Raw genomic sequence first — 21,418 nt, forward strand, 5'->3', positions numbered from 1 at the left:
GGGTGCCAGGGTGGATTTTTAAAGTTCAAGGTAATTATCACTACTACCCCTTTCAGTTAATACTGTCCATTTTGTGTTCTGAGACCTGTTCTTAAATTTCCACATTATCGTTGAGTTTAACTGTTGCCTCTGAGTTGTCCTTCACAGTTTGCTTTTACTTTGACCCTAACCTGTCTACAGTGAGAGATCTTTCTTCTATTGTTACACATTTTACTTTTGTAATTTATAAAGAAAATTCAAAGACAGTGTCCCATCTGGGTGTGTTGCTACACTGTGCTGCAGGCAGAAGTTAGCCATTTGTAGTCAAGGAACTGGAGGCTCAGAGAGATACAGACAAATCCTAAATAAGTTAGTTATGCAATCCCTTTGTTAATTCCCTCAACAACTGCCCATTGCACATGGTTTTTGATGTTCATCCCCTACACAATGACAAGGTAGGAAAGCACCATGTCTATTTGTTTGGACAAATAGATGAGGGTTGAGTAAAACCATTGGCTGTTTAAGGCTTCTCAGTTTTAGTGTTTCTCACATGAAAAGCTATGGCATTTTTCTAAGGCCCCTGGGATTTCTAGGATGTCTAGTGGCACACCTGACTTTTATCATTGGGACCCTAGAGCATGCCTTATCTCATGGCAATATCTAAAGCTAGCTCTAGATGTTTACCAATGCCTCAAGTAGGACAAAGGAAGCCTTGCATTGACAGTTAACCAATGAGTTAACTGTGTTTTGTGTTCTGATTCATGATTCTGAATAAGTATAACAGTTTCAACCCAATGGCATTGTGAGAGTTAAGGAATGAACTGGAAGTATCTGGTCAATGAGATAGGCTACCTCTACATTATTGCACTTATTCTGATCAGTCAATAATTCAATAATACCTACTATGTGCCTCTGTAAAGAGGAAGGTAGGGGTAGATTCAGGTTCCATCTTTCAAATCAGACACTCCATCTGCTACCCACTCTTCCAGGCCTGTATTCTGGGCAAATCTCATTTTGTTCTTGTTATTGTCATCTGGAAATAGCCATATGTCCTTTCCAGTAATCATTGCCTATCATCTAAGATACAGAGAAAAGCTCAAGTCTTGAAAAGACTTTCTCAGGCTGATACTTTAGAGATTGCCACAAGAGATGGCTGCCTGTGACCCTTTTATCCTTATGAACAATCTTCAAAACCTATCACAAAGCCCTTGAAACGTCTGAGTAACAGGCACCTGCAGCAGCAATGTAGTATATGGTGATGTATATGGTAGTAGCATTTGGAGGTGACATGGGAAGAAAGGAAGAGGGAAAATGAAGATGACTCAGAAATTTCCTTGAGATAAATTTTGTAGGGTAGGGGAACCTTCCAGAATATGAATAAGAACAATAGTGTTGATAAATGATGCCACTTTGATTTCCTCTGTTAGTAGCTGTGGTTTGACAGCCTTCGAGATATTTATTTGTAGAAAAATCTCCTAGTCCTAACAATGAATACATCTTGAATAAGGAAAGGCTGACATTTGATTTTCCCCAAGCAATAAAGCATTTCCTCTAGGCAAAACAGTGCAATTAATTTTTCCAGGCTGCACCTGAGCTAAAGATGATGCATTCCTCTATCCCCATCTTTCTTTTCTGTTATTACCTCAGGTGCTTCATAAACATTTTCCCTATAATAGGAAATATGCATCTAAGACTGTATGCAATAAACCCTTAAGATCCTAATGTAAACACAATTAAGGCATAATGCAAAAGACTAGAATGTCATCTTGAGATAATGGCCTCCAACTGTTGCTACTGTGGGGAAGGAACAGCAGATCAAAAATCTAGACAGGTTGTTAGCCAAGACCAACACTTAAATGTCAGTGCCTAGTGATGCACAGGTGATAACTGAGTCATTGTTTTGTAAGGTGTAGTCTGTTCTTCATTCATGGGAGAAGTTGCAAGGCACAACAATTTAGCTTATATTTGGGTCATATATTTGTACAACCCTTCGGATAGAAATGTTCTTGGCATTATATAATGGTTTTGTTTCTAGTTGTTCAGTTAATTCACACTGATGTGTTAATAACTTTTTGAGCCACATTTCCCAGGAGACACATTTGCCTTTTAATTAGTAAGTGGAAAAGCTTCTAGATGTAACTTCCTATATGGGAGGATTAACAAGACTTCAAGAGGGCAATGGGAGATGAGTTGAGGATGCTACCCCCGAAGGAAGGAACATAAGCCGAGAATGGTGGAAGAAAGCTAGAAGCTACCTTAGCAGGAAGAATGGAGTCTTGTGGCTTTCAGGAGGAGGCAAAAACTGAAATAAATACTAAGACTTTTAGCAGGTAAAAGTATTCTTGCTTTTGGAGGCCAGAGTATCAAACAATTAACCTTGTATATCTCTCAGCATTTTAGAAGATGTCATTGATGGTACTAGAGCTGGGATCATCAACAGCTGTAATTATAAGATAAGATACTTATTCATCACCTAGCCTAAATTCTGACCACTTGCTGGTATATTCCTGGTACACAGAGAAAGAAGGAAGATACTGTCAAGTTTTTTTTTTTTTTTAAGTAGGGAATCATAATTCTGCTTGTATTGTGCATTATTCTTGTATTACAGATCATAACAAGTAAAGCTGACTCTCTCTTTCTCTCTCTCTCTCTCGTGTGTGTGTGTGTGTGTGTGTGTGTGTGTGTGTGTGTGTGTGTGTGAGCGCGGCTGTATACAGGTTGCATACATGTGGATCTTAGTGTTTGCTTGTATGTGTCTATGTGGAGTCAGCGGTCTCCCACTGAACATGGAGCTCACTGGCTGGCTAGACTGGTTTGCTACTGACAAGCCCCAAGGATCCTCCTAGTATTGCGATCACATTTTTATGTTTGCTGTGATCACATTTTTGTGTTTGCTGAGGATCCGAACTCAGGACATCATGTTTTCCCAGCCAGAATTTACTCTCTGATTCATCTTCATTCTTACAAAAAGCTGACTTCACTTGTTTCTGCTGTTAATGCAATTATTTGAGATCATGGCCTCTGCTTAAGAGAGAAGAAGTCTTTAAGAGAGCTGCCAGGTGGGTGGGGGTGATACAGCAACAGAATTCTGTCTCATTTTGAGCATGAGATGTGAGACAAGACCTTAGATTGAGAAGTATAAACTGTAAATCAGGAAGTGACTATAGTCTGAAAAGTGCGAGACTCCCACACATTATAGTCATGGCATTCATGCTTCATCTGAAGATCCAGAGAAAGGCAGCCGTAGCAGTGGGGACTACTTTGAATGAGCTGTACCTACTGTCATTGTCTGCTGCTGTCTTACAGCCTCTTCCCTGCCTCTTCCTGCTTATTCCATGGGCCCATGTATAATAGTGCAGTCATAACGGGGGCAGATGATAAGTGCGGTTTAACATGAATTTCCCATCTCCAGTGCTGACCTGGTCTGGGATACTTCTGAGGACCTAACATGGCAACAACCAAGACCCACACTGAGCCTTTACTAACATATCCTGGAGGTATCAGCCATTCACCTGGTAGAACAGAATAGAAAGTAGTCATAACTGAAATGTGGCTATGGATGTGTTTTCTTGGTGCATGATGTTTCTAAAAGCAGCACCCTTCAGGGACAACCCAAGCACTGATATATAAACAGATCATCTTGCATAGTGCCATCTCTATCAAAGAACCAATTTCACAAAGTGCAACAATGGCCCTTGCTACAGAATCACAGTCCTTCCAAACCTCATGACCACTAGAAAGTGGGCTAGTATAAAGATGGGAGAGGTGCTTTGTAGAAGACAGATATCGACAGCATCCTTAGCCTTAGCCAGCTCTAACATGAGCCAGATGACCGCCAATGAGTAATTGCATGGTACTCTTTTCATGAGCACTCAGCTTCAGGGGTCCAGAAAAGAACGGTGAAAGGATGTCTCCAGTTACTGCTTTTCCTAAGAGGCCATTGTCTGGATGCCATTACCCTATCCTATAATTGGACTCTGCTAGTTTCCATGTGTAAGGAACTCACTACATTATGTAGAAGTTACATTTATAGTTTGTCTTTAGGTAAAGTAAGATTCAGAGGTGACTGTGATAAATCTTACAGCAATTAAAGTCTTACCTGGGATGCAGTGCCTGATAGTAGAATTTGTCACTCTTATTTTAGAAACAGAAGGTGCTTTTGTTCATAGGAAGACTAAGTGCCTTGTTGCTACATGAAAATCAGATATGTATGGAAAAGTATATTTGAATGTTCAATTTCCTAAGAGGTAAACCAGGCTACTATTAAGTCATGTTGCCCACCTGCAAGTCCAGGTTATGTGGTTTGCAAAGCATCTCTTTCTCTCTTAGTCTATGCAAACAGGGGGCACTGAAGGAGGTTGCAGGGTGGGAGAGGGAGAAGGCATTTATTCCTTCCTGCTTGCTTCATTATATCTATCTAAACTTTCTTCTGAAGCAGCAGCATATTTCTTCACGAGAAGCTCCATCTGGGCTGGCCCTGTGTCATTAGTTCTTGTTAATCTGAGCTGCATTTCAGCATCTCCTGGGAACATTCACTACTGATATCTGGTCTCACATTCCAAAAGATTGCAATTAATTTGAACTGAAATGGGTTCTAGACATTGGCCATTAAGAAAAAAACACTCTTAAGATAAAGCCTAAACTATTTCCTAACTTACCATTTGCAGAAAAGCTTGCTGATTCTTTTCTTTAATGCTATATGAATATATACTGTGAATGTAGGATTTGTGTGTAGGTGTGGAGGCTTGCCACACATGCATGTGCACTCATGTAGATGCCATGTGACAACTTTACGCATTGTTCTCCAGGCTCTATACAAGGTCTCTCACTAAATAGGCTGGGGTGTCTGTCTAGTAAGCCCCAGGGATCACTCTCAGTCTGTGCTTCCCCAGTGTTTATATTGCAAGCTTGCACCACCATGCTTGGCTTCTTTTTCACAGGCTCAGAAGATCAAACTTACTTCCTCCTACTTAAGTGGCAACCGAGTTTATCTCCAGTCCAAATCCATGTTTTTTTTTTTTTAATCTGATAAGCTAGATAAGTAGATATAAGCTAAAGATACCTTTCAAGCTTGCTTGTAAGAAATGTTTTACAACAATGGTATATTCATAAAGTTTTTGAAGAGACTGACTTTTGTTTTTCCCTCAACCTGGTGCTGGGCTAGGTGATATACTTCCAGAAAAGCAGAAGTCTTTGAGGGAAGTGACAGTTTGTGTCTTCAAAGAGTAGGCTGTTAAAACACATGGTTCTTGCTTTCTGCACTCTCTTTCCCTCATCTCTCTAGCACTGTTAAGTAATTTAGGCCAGGCATTGATCACACATGGTAAGCATTCTAGAAGTGAATATTAGTTCTTATCATCCAATGACAACCACTGAGTCCGTAATACTGGATCATCCAATTAGTGATGGTTTCTGTATTTTAAAGACAGAATTGGGAACCTTATTCATGACTCACTGTGTCACTGAATGTAGGATCCAGTCAAACACAACATCATTTCTCATTGTATCGAGGAGGATGTACCTCAGTTCCTAGTTAGGGGAACTGACAGATGGTGTTTAAGTCTCCAGAGCTATAGCAGTAGAGACAGAATGGAAACTATCAGTCAGGGAGAGCTTCTTTAGCAGAATTACCATGAATGCCTTGGCTCACACAACAAACATTATTCTCGGAGACTGGAAGTTGAAGATCAGAGTTCCAACATTGTTGGGTTCTGGTGAGGAAAGGCATTCTTAGAGTTGCAGGTTTCTTCCTTGTGTCTTCATTCGGGTGGGGTGAGGGGGGAAGGGGTGTGCGATTGAGGATTTTAGTCCTCTTGGGGTTCCAGTCTATAAGGTTACTAATCCCATTTATGAGGTTCCACCCTCTACTGGCAAAGAACTTACCTCTGTAAACCATGAGAACCTGAAATCAGCAGCTCTGTCTAAGATACTACATGAGGATATATATATATATATATATATATATATATATATATATATATATCTATATCTATATCTATATCTATATATTTATATTCTGCTATTGCCTGGTAATTTTGAATGAGATCCCAGGATGACAAGACTGTCATAGTAAGCTGAAGGCCACCTCACTTCACACATAGGCATGCAAGATTGTGTATGGGCGCACAGATGCTGAACTATGACGAGAGAACATGGCAACCCTGGAGAGTCCTGGAAAAGAGATGCCTGAAAAATGTACTCCCTGGCCACCTGGCCTCAAAGCAGCACCTACAGGCTCACATCTGTGAGCCTTGCCTCAGGGCGTAGATGTTTCTCTGAGGACCAGCAGAGGCTGGCATAGTGAGTCACATGCTAACTCATTCCTGCAAATGTCTGAATGCCTATTTCAAGCAGGGGCTATGCGAACACACATGCACCATTGAAATGTGATCTCAGCCCTGAGACACTCACAGTGCTGGCTGAGCTTGGCACAGGAGGAATGATAAGGGGTTCAGAAGCTCAGCTGGGAAGCTCAAGAGGATACCTCAGAGAATTCAAAATGTCAGAAGACCCAGGTACAGTCTTGTCAAGGACTGAATGGATAGGTGACGAGGAAAATTAAGAGGAAGTTGCATGAATACTTCCAGCTCACCAGGATAGAGACCACCCAGTCAGTAAAGTGCTTGCTGTGTAAGATGAGAACCTGAGTTCCAGGCTCAGAACCCACATAAAAAAGCCATACATGGTGGCATATGCTTGTAGTCTCACTCAGTCCTGGGGTGTGGAGGCAGGTGAATCCTTGAAGCTACTGGCCAGCCAGCCTCTCTATGTGTTAAGCTACCTGCCAACAAGAGATCCCTGTCTCAACAAACTAGGTGGACAGCTCCTGAGAAGCAACAACTGCAGTTGACTTTCACTTATATGTGTACATGAACACTTACAGAAAAAGGCACAAGCATGCATGAACGCATGCATGCACGCCGCCATCCAAAGAAAACGACCAACTCAAGAGCAGCTGGTAACAGGGATGGATGGATAAGAGTACAGGAAATGCAGGAGTAATTGTGTGACTGTAAGCCTGTCTGTGGTAATAGTTTGCCTGATAGAACTATACTCATCAAGGCACTGGAGTGAACGCTTAGAGGTGAAGAGCATGTACTTCTCTTATAGAGGACACAAGTTCAGTCCTGCCAAACACATCAGCACCTCACAAACACCTACAAACCCTGATCCAGGAATCCTACACCCCCGTCTGTCCTCCAGGTGCTCCTGCACTCACATACCTGCACATGCTGTCATACACAAATACACCATTAAAAATACAAATAAAGTTAAAAAGGAGATTCATCCCATTGCATTGCTTAGTATGGTAGCTACTTGTCATATATAGCCATCAAACACTTGAAATGTGGCTAGTGAAATAAGAATTAAACTTGTATATAATTTTAATTAATTAAAATATATCAGCAATGCTCGCTTTGGCAGCACATATCCTAAAATTGGAAATATACTGAGAAGATTAACATGACCGCTGTGCAAGGATGACACGCAAATTTGTGAAGCGTTCCATATTTTTCAGACATCTATAGAACATTCCATCCAAACAAAAGAATACTCCTTCTTCTCAGCTCCACGTGGAACCTTCTCTATAATTGACAACATACTAGGCAACATAACAAACCTCAACAGATATGAAAAATTGGAATAGTCCCCTGAATCTTATCAGACCACCATGCTTTAAAGTTGGAATTCAACAACACAAATTGTAGAAACCCTACAAACTCATGAAAACTGACCAATGTGCAATTGCACCATACCTGGGTCAAAGAAGAAATAAAGGAAGAAATTAAAGACTTCTTAGAATTCAGAGAATGGGACACTTTGAAAGCAGTGCTAAGAGGGAAGTTCATTGCACTAAGTGCCCAAATGAAGAAAATGGAGGATAGTCACATTAGAGAATTAACAGCATAACTGAAAGCCTTAGAACAAAAAGAAGCAAATTCACTCCGGAGGAGTAGATGCCAGGAAATAATCAATTTGAGGGCTGAAATCAATAAAATAGAAACCAGGAAAACAATACCAAAAAATCAATGCAACAAATAGTTGGTTTTTCGAGAAAATCAACAAGATAGACAAACCTTGATCCAAGCTAACCAAAAAGCAGAGAGAGAACATGCAAATTAAAAGATTAAAAATGAAAAGGGGGACATAACAACAGACACTGAGAAAATCCAGACAATTTTCAGGTCATATTTTGAAAACCTGTACTCCACAAAATTTGAAAAGTCAAAGGAAATGAACAAATTTTTGGATAACTATCATTTACCAAAATTAAATCAAGAACAGATAAGCAACTTAAATAGACCTAAAACCCCTAATGAAATAGAAGCAGTCATCAAAAGCCTCCCAACCAAAAAAAGCCTAGGGCCAGAAGGCTTCAGTGCAGAATTCTACCAGAAATTCAAAGAAGACCTAATACCAATGCTCCTCAAATTGTTCCACACAATAGAAGCAGAAGGATCATTACCAAACTCTTTTATGAGGCCACAATTACCTTGGTACCCAAGCCACACAAAGACACAACTAAGAAATAGAACTATAGACCAATATCCCTCATGAACACTGATGCAAAAATACTCAAAATACGGGCAAATTGAATCCAAGAACACATCAAAGACATCATCCACCATGACCGTGTAGGCTTTATCCCTGGCTTGGAGGGATGGTTCAACATATGAAAATCTATCAATGTGATCTACAATATAAATAAACTGAAAAAGGAAAACCACATGATCGTTTCACTAGATGCTGAAAAAGCCTTTGACAAAATTCAATACCCTTTCATAATAAAGGTCTTGGAGAGGTCAGGAATAACAGGAACATACCTAAACATAATAAAAGCAATATACAGTAAACCAACAGCCAACATCAAACTGAATGGAGAGAAACTTAAGCCAATCCCTCTAAAATCAGGAACAAGACAAGGCTGCCCACTGTTTCCATATCTCTTCAATATTGTACTTGAAGTTCTAGCTAAAGCAACAAGGCAACAAAAGGAGATCAAAGGATCCAAATTAGAAAGGAAGAAGTCAAACTTTCATTATTTGCAGATGATATGATAGTTTACATAATCGACCCAAAAAAATCTACCAGGGAACTCCTCCAGCTGATAAATACCTTCAGCAAACTAGCAAGATACAAGATAAACTAAAAAAAAAAAAAATCAGTAGCCTTACTATGTACAGACAACAAAGGGGCGGAGAAAGAAATCAGAGAAACATCACCCTTTACAATAGCCACAAACAACATAAAGTATCTCAGGACAACACTTACCAAAGAAGTGAAAGACCTATATAGCAAGAACTTTGTGTCTTTAAAGAAAGAAATTACAGAAGATACCAGAAAATGGAAAGATCTTCCATGCTCCTAGATAGGTAGGATCAACATATTAAAAATGGCAATCTCGCAAAAACAATATACAGATTAAATGCAATCACCATCAAAATCCCAGCACAATTCTTCACTGACCTTGAAAGAATAATAATCAAATAGGATAGTCAAAACAACCCTGTACAATAAAGGAACTTCAGGAGGCATTGCCATCCCCGACTTCAAGCTCTACTCTAGAGCTATAGTCCTGAAAACAGCTTGGTATTGGCACAAAAATAGACAGGTAGACCAATGGAATCAAATTGAAAATCCTGGCATTAACCCACACACCTAAGAACACCTGATTTTTGACAAAACAGCTGAAAGTATACAATGGGAGGAGGAAAGCATCTTCAACAAATGGTGCTGGCACAATTGGATGATGGTGTGTAGAAGACTGCAGATAGACCAATGCCTATTGCCAAGCACAAAACTCAAGTCCAAGTGGATCAAAGACCTTAACATAAATGCAGCTGCACTGAACCTCTTAGAAGAGAAAGTGGGACCTCCCTTGAACAAATTGGTACAGGAGATCCCTTCCTGTACTTAATACCAGTAGCACAGTCACTGAGATTGACAATTAGTAAATGGGACTTCCTCAAACTGAGAAGCTTCTGTAAGGCAAAGGACACAGTTGACAAGACCAAATTCAAGAAACTAGTCACTAAAACACCAAATAGCCCTATTAAAAAACGGGGTACAGAACTGAAGAGAGAATTCTCAATAGAGGATATCAAAAAGGCTGAAAGACACTTAAGAAAGTGCTCAACATCCTTAGCTACCAGGGAAATGCAAATCAAAACACCTCTGAAATACCATCTTACTCCTGCCAGAATGGCTAAAATTAGAAACACCAATGACAACTTATGCTGGAGAGGATGTGAAGAAATGGAAACACTCCTAAACTGCTGGTGGTAGTGCAAACTTGTCCAGCCATTTTGGAGATCAGTATGGTGGTTCCTCAGGAAAATGGGAATATGTCTACCACTGGACCCAGCAATCCCCCTCTTAGGCATATACCCAAATGATCCACATCCATGCAACAAAGACATCTGTTCAACTATATTCGTAGCAGTGTTATTTGTTATAGCAAGAACCTGGAAGCAACCTAGATGCCCCTCAGCTGAAAAATGGATAAAGAAGATGTGGCACATTTACACAATGGAATATTACTCTGATGAAAAAAAACAATGGAATATTGAATTTTGCAGGCAATGGTGGAACTTGAAGAAACCATCCTGAATGAGGTAACCCAGTTACAAAAAGAGGAACATGGTATGTACTCATTCATATGTGGATTTTAGACATAGAACAAAGGATTACCAGCCTATAATTCACACTGCCAGAGAAACTAGGATACTAGATTCCCTCACAGAAGGGGAAAGGAACAAGATCTCCTGAGCATATTGGGGGGGGCAGTGAGTGGAGAGGGAGCTAGGAGAAAGAGACAAAAGCACATGAGACTAAGAAGATTGAGTCAGGGGGGAGTAGATGAGAGGAGGGAGGGAGAGAGAGAGAAAGAGAGAGAGAGAGAGAGACAGACAGACACAGAGAGAGATACCATAAAAGATGGAGCCATTATAGGTTTGAAGAGAAAACTGACTTGAGACTTAGACTTAGTCTTCTTAGACTTCTAAGTCCAGAGACTTAGAAGACTGACGTCAACTAATAATTTGAGCAACAGTAGAAAGGCTACTATAAATGCCCTTCCCTGATAATGAGATTGATGACTAAGTTATGCACCATCATAGAGCCCTCATCTAGTAGCTGATGGAAACAGAAATAGACACCCACAGCTAACCACTGAGCCAAACTGGAATCCAGATACAGAGAGAGAAGATAAGACCAGGCTACAGAAACCCAGAGACAGCTGACCTGAACAAGGAGGAGCTAATGGGCCTCCAAACTGATAGCTGGCAATCCAGAATTGGGCAGACTCAGACCCCCCTGAACATAGGTCTTAGTTAGAAGGCCTGGGCAGTCTAAGGGACCTCTGACAATGGAACCAGCAGGTATCTCTGGTGCACAAAAGGACTTTGGGAGCACATTCCCCATGGAGAGATACTCCCTTATAACCTAGAGGCAGGAGGGAGGGCCTATTCCCTACTCCAAATGACTTGACAGATTTTGTTGACCCCTCCAGGAAGGTATCACCCTCCCTGTGGAGTGGGGTGAGGGATGGGATGGGATGGTAGCCTGGTCAGGGGGCATGGGAGGATGTGAGAGAAGGAGGGAGGGAACGGGAACTGAGATAGATATGTAAAATAAGAAAAATAAATAAAAATAATTAAAAAATAATCAGCTACCTTACTACACTGATAGTATAGTTGGAGTAAAGCCATCACAATGACCCTATACAGGAAATGTGGTCATTAGTTAAGGACCTGAGCCACAGGGAGAAGTCTCATGCCCAAGGTGACAGGACAAGTCAGAGGGGCCAAGCAGAGAAACCTTTGCCCCAGAGCTCACATTTCAAATACTTTGTGATGACCTCAGCACTCTGTTCAGACACATCTGTTTGCAAAGGTAAGTACCACTATGTGACATACATATTATTAGAGGCTTATGCGGCTGACAGAAGACTCACCTTACAGGGTAGGAGAGCAGCTGTACTGGACTCGCGGAAAATTATGGGCATGTGATTTACACCTCCAACTGAAATGGCCTTACTTAATAAATCCTGGAAATGTATGACACAGCTCCAAGGACTTGAGAACTTTTCCAGAAGTCACTAAATTTAGGGAAGATTTCTAGCACTGGAGGGCAGTCCTGCGGTGAATTTAAGGCATTTTTGAACCTCCAATACAGGACTTTGTCAGTCATGATCCTGGCTGTGAGGGCTAGAGACTGCTCCCAGGAAGTCTTGCTGCAGCCCTCAGAGACTGCTGGCATTTGGCTTGTCCTGCCAGGAAGCTGAAATTGAATTCTATTGCCAGTGCTTTCTCTAGTGGGATTAATGGTGATTTAAAGACAGAATTTTTGAAGCAGCAGGCTCCAGGCAGAGCTTCAAAATGAATAGCAGGCTCTCAGATTTGCACTGACCCATGTTGCATTAGTGGGGCACAGCTACAGGAGATGGGGAAAGGCCAGGTACCATTACTTCAAGCAGAAAACACAAGCAAGTCACACAAAGATGGAATTTTTGGTTGCAAATGTGCAGTACTAAAAGATATGTAGAGATTTCTAATGAGACAGCAGGCACACGAACTGCAAAGTTCAATTCAGTTCTCCTGCTGTCTCTCTCCTTCAGGGTACATCATCTAAAATCAGTGTCCCCAAGTAAACTCCTGGGAATGGAATGAATTTTTAGTAAGTGATGCCAAGTAATCACACGGTATCACTGAACTCAGACTTCCTCCCTTCCTCCCTCCCTCCCTCCCCCTCCCTTCCTCCCTTCCTCCCCCTCCCTCCTTCCTTGTCTCCCTCCCCCATCCCTCCCTCCTTCTCTCCCTTTCTTACTTTTTAGGGCATCAGATACTCCATTTCAGGCAAGATTTGGTATTTTGAGGACATAGCAATGAATGGGTCAATGTACGCCTCTCTTAAAGCTTACATTCTAGTGACGGAAAAGAAGCAAACAAGACACTACACAATTTCAGCTGATATAGATGAATCTCTGTGAGTTAGAGGCTAGCCAGGGTGACAGAATACTGCTTAGAAAAAAATAAAATGTGACATAGTTGTTTCATCTGTACTTGGTATAAAAGGCAATGCCACTCTTTTACTATGTGTGTGCTGCCTGCACACACGCTCATTCACATGAGTGCTGGCATTCATATGCTGTGGCTCATATGTACAGGTCAGAGGACAAGTTCGGATGTCAGTCTATTGCTTTCTCCCTTGCTTGAGATGGGTCTCTTGTTTATCATTGGGTATACCAGGCTTAGCTGGTCCATGAAACTCTAGGGTCTCTTGTCTGCACCTCTCCTATCTTGCCACAGGAACTTTGGGATTACAGATGCATGCTGCCATACCTGGACTTACATCATTCTGAGGATTCAAACTCAGGGCCTAAAACATTCATGGAAAGCTATTTACATACTGAACTGTAACTCCGGCCCTGTAACTTCATCTTTTACTCTCAGAAAACCTTCCCTTCTGCTCCCTAAAACTATCCCACTAACCTCTCCTGCTAGAGGGCTGGAGCATGAGATCCCTGTCTGTGCTGTGCCCATATTACTGTGATTAGGACTTTTGTTTGACTCATCATATACTGTGTACGACTTCTCAGTATTAAAGGACAGGTGTAGGTCTCCTTTAGGTTTCTGTTACTTCAACTACCATCTCATTTCTTCACTTGTGCTCTTAAGTAAAACCCCCATTTTGTTCTTCTTGTTGCCTGGCAGGCTCACATTCATTTGCTCATTCTCAGCTTTGTGCTAAAAATGGAGATGATACCGAAACTAAAGTTGCTAGTGACACATGCTGAGGATTTCTGAGATGACAGATGCCCCTATACCAGTGACATCACTCAGACCCAGCTTTTGTGAATACATGAACTTGTATTTTCCCAGAATTTTCAGTTGTTCTGCAGTCAATGAACACACCATAGAAAGGAAAGAACTCTTTCCCCTGCTTTTAGTGGCCCTCTTCTGGGAAGCTCCACGTGAGGCAATGTACCTAACGGAGGTAACTGAGGAAGGGTGTATGTAGTTCAAGAAAAACGCATGGCTGTTCACCCAGCTCAAAAGCATTGGTCTTGGCTGATGTTTTGAGATTCTAGCTCTGTCTCATAAATGATCCATAATTCAGGTAATGTCCCAGTGAATAATTGGAGAGATTTTTCTCTGGGTAGGAAGTGGGAAATAATTTTCCTTTGGGGTATGTTTCTTCTGGCCCTAATGATAGATTTGTATTAGTAAATTGTCATACCTGGTTTAAACTTGTTGCAAGCAAGCAGACTTAGGGAGCAAGGAACTCCTCTGCCCCTGTCTAAATTTCAAGCATGTTTATTTCCAGTGTCCTCCAAAGCTCCCTGTCCTGGTTCAGACTGCCCCCTAACTCTGCAGCAGAGAGAAGAAAACAACAGATGGCTGAAATTATTAAAAGCACCACTCCCGTGAGAACAGCCAGAAGGTAAAACATCTCCAGCAGAGGTTACTTGTTTATCTCATGGCATAAAAGTGCCGTGTAGAAATGAGAAGCCAGAAACTCATCTACAGGGGAGACAGTCTTTCATGGAATTGTCTTAGTCAGTGACTTCAGCATAGTTGTTTGAACATGGCTTTCCCGTGATTTCTGCTGGATGTTGCCAGTGCCTGAATTGATGAGATCTTGTTATTTATCTTCTGCTTTTATTTATCTCCTACTTGCTTTTTGTTCTCTTAATTTTGCTTGCTAAATGCTTAATAAATTCACGAAATGGAAAGATTATGTCTTCTAGACCATTCTGCATACAGAACAACTTTGCAAGAGCCTCTCTCCAGTTGCTAACAGTTTTTTAAATTATTTTATTAATTTATTTTTTACATTACAACCCCAGTTCCCCTCTCCTCCTGCTCCCCTGACTCCCCTCTACCTCCCATCTGCTCCTCAGAGAGGGTAAGGCATCCCCATAGGAAGTCTACTAAATCTGTCCCATCTTCTAGTTGAGTTACGACCAAGGTACCTATACACCCCACACTCCTGTGTCTAGGCTGAGCAAGGTATCTCTCCATATAGAATGGGCTTCACTAAGTAAGTTTGTGCATTAGTGTTAGATCTTGAACACACTGCCAGTGGCCTCATATATTGTTCCAGTCACACCATTGTCACCTATACTAAGGGAGTCTAGTTCAGTCTTATGCAGGTTCCCCATCTGTCAAACCTCAGTCAGCGAACTCTCACTAGTTCGGGTCAGCTGATTCTGTGGGTTTCCCCCAAATGGTCTTGACTCCTTTGTTCATATTATCACTCCTTCCTCACTTTGACTGTACCACAGGAACTTGGCCCAGTGGTTAGTTGTGGATTTCTGTGTCTGCTTCCATCTGTTTTTGGAAGAGGGTTCTAGCTTCCCTGAGGTTGTGGATTATAGGCTGGGTATCTTTTGCTTTATGTCTGGTGTCCACTTATGAGTGAGTACATACTATATTCATCTTTCCTGTTTTGGGTTACCTCACTCAGCATAGTTCTTTCTAGTTATGTCCATTTGCCTACAATATTTAGAATGTTATTGTTTCTTACCACTTAGTAGTACTCCATTGGGTAAATACACCACATATTCTTTATCCATTCTTTAGTTGAGGTGCATCTAGGTTGTTTTCAAGATCTGGCTATTACAAATAATGTTGCTATGAACATAGTTTAACAAATGTCCTCATGGTGTGAATGTGTCTCCTTTGGGTATATGCCCAACAGTGATATTGCAGGGTCTTGAGATAGGTTGATCCCTAATTTTCTGAGAAATTGCCATACTGATTTCCACAGTAGCTGTACAAGTTTTCACTCCCACCAGCAATGGAACAGTGTACTCCTTTCTCTACATCCTTTCTACTTCGGCATAAGCTGTCTTTGGTTTCTTTTTTCTTTTTTTCCTTAGACATTATAATTGGGGTGGAATCTCAGAGTGCTTTTGATTTGAATTTCCCTAATGACTAAGGATGTTGAGCATTATCTTTAGTGCCTTTTTGGCATTTGAGATTGTTCTGTTGAGAATTATCTGTTTAGATCTGTACCCCATTTTTAAATTGGATTACTTGGTAGTTTGATGTCTAGTTTTTTGAGTTCTTTGTTTATATATTGGAGATCAGGCCTCTGTCAGATGTGGGGTTGGTGAAGATTATTTCCCATTCTGCAGGAAGCCATTTTGTCTTATTGACTATGTTCTTTGCTTTACAGAAGCTTCTCAATTTCAGGAGGTACCATTTATTAATTGTTGCTCTCAGAGTCTATGCTACTGGTGTTCTATTTAGGAAGTGGTCTCCTGTGCCTATGAGTTCAAATGTATTTCCCACTTTCTCTTCTGTGAGGTTCAGTGTGGATGGATTTATGTTGAGGTCTTTGATCCATTTGGACTTGAGTTTTGTGCATGGCAATAGATGTGAATCTATTTGCATTCTTCTACTTGTTGACAGCCTGCTATACCAGCACCATTTGTTGAATCTGTATTCTTTTTTCTGTTTTATATTTTTAACTTCTTTGTCAAAAATTAGGTGTTCATAGGCGTGTGGGTTGAAATCAGGATCTTCAACTCACTTTCATTGGTCCACCTGTCTGTTTTTATGACATTACCAAGCTGTTTTCATTACTTTGTATAGCTTGAAGTCAGGCATGGTGATGCCCCCAGATTATCCTTTGTTGTACAAGATTGTTTTTGCTATCCTGGGTTTTTTTTTTCCATATGAAGTTGAGTATTTTTTTCAAGGTTTGTGAAGAATTGTGCTGGGATTTTGATGGGGATTGCATTGAATATGTAGATTACTTTTGAAAGGATTGCCATTTTTATTTACTATGTTGATCTTACCTATCCAAGAGCACAGGAGATTTTTCCATTTTCTGATATCTTCTTTGATTTCTTTCTTTAAAGACTTGAAGTTATTTTCATACAGGTCTTTCAATTGTTTGGTTAGAGTTACCCAAAATATTTTATATTATTTGTAGCTATTGTGAAGGGTGATGTTTCTCTGGTTTACTTCTCAGCCTGTTTGTCATTTGTATATAGGAGGACTACTGATTTTTTTGAGTTGATCTTGCATTCTGCTACATTACTAAAAGTGTTTATCACTTGTAGGAGTTCTCTGGTAGAATTTTTGGAGTCAGTTATGTATATTATCATATCATCAGCAAATAGTGACAGTTTGACTTTTTCTTTTTCAATTTGTACCCCTTTGATCTCCTTTGTTGTCTTATGGCTGTAGCTAGTACTTTCACTACTATGTTGAATAGATATGGAGACAGTGGACAGCCTTGTCTTGCTCCTAATTTAAGAGGAATCACATTGAGTTTCTTTCCATTTAGTTTGATGGTGATTGTTGGCTTGCTGTATATTGCATTTATTATGTTTAAGTATGTTCTTTTATCCCTGATCTCTCCAAGACCTTTATCACGAAGGGGTGTTGGATTCTGTTAAAGGTTTTCTCAGCACATAGTGAGATGATCCTGTGGATTACATTGACAGATTTTTTTCCTATGTTGAACCATCCATCCCCTTACCTCTGGGATGAAGTCCACTTCATTATGGTGGAAGATTTTTCTGATGTGTTCTTGGATTCTGTTTGCCAGTATTTTGTTGAGTATTTTTGCAGCAATGTTCATGAGGAAGATTGGTTTAGAATTCTATTTTTGTTGTGTCTTTGTGTGGTTTGAGTACTCATAAAAAAGTAGTTTGGCAATGACCCTTCTGTTTCTCTTGTGTGGAACAGTTTGAGGAGTATTGGTATTGGCTCATCTTGGAATTTCTGGTAGAACTTGCAGTGAAATCATACAGCTTTGGGCTTATTTTGGTTGGGAGATTTTAGTGACTGCTTCTATTTCATTAGGGGTTATGGGTTTGTTTAAATTGCTTATTTGTTCTTGTTTTAATTTTGGTATGTGGTACTTATTTAGAAAATTGCCAATTTTCTTAAATTTTTTTCAATTTTATGGAATACAGGTTTTTGAAGTATGACCTGATGATTCTCTGGATTTTCTCAGTGTTTGTTATTATGTCCTCCTTTTGTTTCTGATTTTGTTAATTTGGATATTCTTTCTGTGTCTTGAGGCTAGTTTGGATAAAGGTTTGTCTATTTTGTTGAATTTCTCAATGAATCAACTCTTTGTCATATTGATGTTTGGCATTGCTTTCTTTGTTTCTAGTTTATTGATTTCAGCTCTCAGTTTGACTGTTTCTTGCCATCTACTCCTCCAGGGTGAGTTTGCTTCTTCTTGTTCTAGTGCTTTCAGTTGTTTTGTTCATTAACTAGTGTGGGACTTTTCCAGCTTCTTCATGTGGGCACTTGATGCTATGAACTTTCCTCTTAGCACTGCTTTCATTATGTCCCTTAAGTTTAGGTATGTTGTGAGGTCATTTTCATTAAAATTTAGGAAGTCTTTTATTTCTTCCTTGACCCAGTGGTGGTTCAGTTGATCATTGTTCAATTTCCATGTGTTTGTGGAATTTTTGAAATTAGTGTTGCTGTTGAATTCTAACTTTAATCTGTGGTGATTTGGTAGGCTACAGGGATTTATTCCATTTTTTTTTAAATCTGTTGAGGTTTCCTTTGCTACCAAGTATGAGATCGATTTTTGAGATGGTTCCATGAGGTGCTGAAAAGAAAGTACATTCTTTTGTGTTTGGGTGGAATGTTTTATAGATGTCTGTTAAGTTCATTTGTGTCATAACCTCTGTTAGTTCCCTTATTCCTCTGTTAAGCTTCTGTCTGGAAGATCTGTTTGGTGTGAAGTGTGTGGGGCTTGATTTGTGATTTAAGCTTTAGTAATGTTTCTTTTACAAATGCAGGGGCCCTTGTGTTTGGGGCATAGATGCTCAAAATTGAGATTTCTTCTTGATGGATTTTTTTCCCTGTGGTTTATATGAAATGCCCTTCTTTATCTTTTTTTGATTGATTTTAGTTTGAAGTCTATTTTGTTATATATTAGGATAGCTATACCAGCTTGTTTCTTAGGTCCATTTGATTGGAAATTTTTTCCCAACCCTTTACCTTGAGGTAACGTCTGTCTGTGAGTTTGAGGTGTGTTTCGTATATTCAGCAGAAGGATAGATTTCGTTGTGGTATCCAATCTGTTAGCTTGTGTCTTTTTATATGAATTATGATAATTTATTAGTGGATATTAATGACCAGTGTTTGCTAGTTCCTGTTATTTTTGTTTTGCTGTTGGTGATGACATTGTGTGTTCAATTCCATTCCTTGGTATTTGCTGCTGGAAGCTCATCTTTTCCTGTGTTCTTGTGAACATAGGTGCTTTCCTTGGGTTGGTGTTTTCTTTCTAGTACTTTCTGTATGGCTAGGTTTATGCACAGGCATTGTTTAGATTTGATTTTATCATGGAATATCTTGTTTTCTCCATTTATGGTTATTGAAAGCTTTGCTGGGAAAAGTATTCTGGGCTGGCATCCATGGTCCCTGAGTGTCTGCATAACACATTACCAGGATCTTCATCTTTCATTCTTTTTTTTATAATTTCTATTGTGACTCATATTTTATTTATCAATAAATGATTTTTAAAGAAAATCACTGCAACTGCATTGTGATACCCTAAACCTTGCTGAATTACAAGATTATTTCCTTCTTTTTTTATTTTATTTAATTTTATATAACAAAGTCCAATTAAATGAAAACAAACATTTATAGACAATATTTGGGAATTTGGGCGTTGTTCTTTCCAAACTACTTCCTGCTGGTAAGGGGTGCTGTCTTGGGGGGATTCGAAGAAGATTCAGATATCCTGGCTGTAATCTGTAGGGCTGTTTTGTCCGTTCAGCTTTCATTCTTTCTGTTGAGAAGTCGGGTGTAATTCTGATAGGTCTAGATTTATATGTTACTTCGTCTTTCTTCTTTGTGGCTCTTAATATTCTTTCTTTATTGTGTATGTTTATTGTTTTGATCATTATGTGGTGAGGGGACTTTTATTTTGGGTCCAGTTTATTTGATGTTCTGTAAGCCTCTTTTATTTTATAGGCATGTCCTTCTTTAGCTTGGGCAAATTTTCTTCTGTGATTTTGATGAATATGTTTTCTGTGCCTTGGAGTTGGACTTCTTCTATCTCCATTATTCTTAGGGTATATCTTTTAATGGTGTTTCATATTTCCTGCATGTTTTGTGTTTGAATTTGTTGGATTTAAATTTTTCTTTGACCAATGAATCTATTTCCTCCAAATTATCTTCAGTGTCTGAAATTCTTTCTACCATCTCTCTTATTCTGTTGTTTATGCTTGCATTTGTGGTTTTTACCCATATTTTTCATTTTCAGAATTCCCTCAGTTTGTGTTTTCTTTATTGCCTCTATTTCAGATATCATGTCTTAAATCGCTTCCTTCACTTGCTTGATTACTTTTTGTTTTCTTCAAAGGATTTGTTGATATCTTCCAAGTTTTCGTTTGTCTTTTCCTTTGTTTATTTAAGGGTCGTTTTTCATTTCCTCTTTAAGGGCCTCAATCATACTCCAAGTTATTTTTGAAGGTCTTTTACTTCATCTGTGTTGTGATGTTCATGTTTTGCCGTTGTAGCACCACTGGTTTTTAGTGGTGCTGTGTTGCTCTTTATATTGTTTAGTGTGTTCTTACCTTGTTGTCTACACATCTCTTCTTCTAATTGGTATAGGTGGAGCTTGTGCCTCAGGGGTTCTTTCTCCAATTTGTATAGTTGGATGTTGTGTCTCCCTTGACAGCTCCTTCAGGCACAAGTAGGGCAGAGCTTCCAGTGAATGCTCCTCCTGGTGTGAGTGGGCCTAATGTTCAGGTGGTCACTCCTTGAGGTGCAGAAGATGCTATTGCTCCAGTGGACACTCCTCCCATTGGAGGTGTAGGTAGGGCTCAGGGAGTAGTCTATGGAGTAGTGAGGTTTTTCCAACCAAGTAATAGCAGTGGATGCTGTCTGGGACACAGGTGATTTTCCCTCAAAGGAACTTATTGTGATAGTTTCTGGAAGCTATTGCTGGAAACTGCTGCTGTCGTTTCACCTGAAGATCATGTCTTACTCCTGGGCCTCCCGCTGACACTGCTCCCAAGTCAGTGTGACTCCCTAGATGTTGCTCAGGGCCTGTGGCTCCAACCTCTCTGACACTGCTTCTGCAGACCTGAAGTTCAGGCCTACCTTTGATGCTGCTCCTGCGTCTGAGGCTTGTGGCTAATATGATGCTGTTCTGGACCTGAAGCTCCAGCCTTTCTGGTAACAGTTTAATTCAGGGAAATCTGAGGATCCAAAACAAGGCCAGCCAGGTTTCTTTTCTCTCCTCATGTGTGGAACACCATTATTCTATAGGCACTGACAGTTCCTAGAAGGGTAGGTGCTTTCAGAGTGTTTCTTCTAGCTTGAAATCCACTGCAGTATTTCTTTTTTCAGAGAGTTTTGGAAGGGAGCAACCAGGAAAACCTGCAGGGACTCTCCTCATCACAGTGACCTTTTCTCTGTCAGGGTTCTCATGCCCTGCTGTG

At 40.1% G+C, this 21,418-nt stretch overlaps 1 protein-coding gene and 1 non-coding gene across 13 annotated transcripts in view; one reads left to right on the forward strand and one right to left on the reverse strand.

Annotated features, from left to right (window-relative positions):
• The window catches only part of Cadps (calcium dependent secretion activator), a 439,844-nt gene that overhangs the window by 272,055 nt on the left and 146,371 nt on the right, over positions 1–21,418 (reverse strand). The gene's annotated exons all lie outside the window — the stretch shown is intronic.
• Positions 7,389–7,495, forward strand: LOC127238335 (U6 spliceosomal RNA). Its single transcript, XR_007835920.1, has one exon. It is a non-coding gene; the product is annotated as a U6 spliceosomal RNA (small nuclear RNA).

This window comes from Phodopus roborovskii, unplaced genomic scaffold (assembly GCF_943737965.1).
Source record: "Phodopus roborovskii unplaced genomic scaffold, PHOROB, whole genome shotgun sequence".
NCBI classification, from domain to species: Eukaryota; Metazoa; Chordata; class Mammalia; order Rodentia; family Cricetidae; genus Phodopus; species Phodopus roborovskii.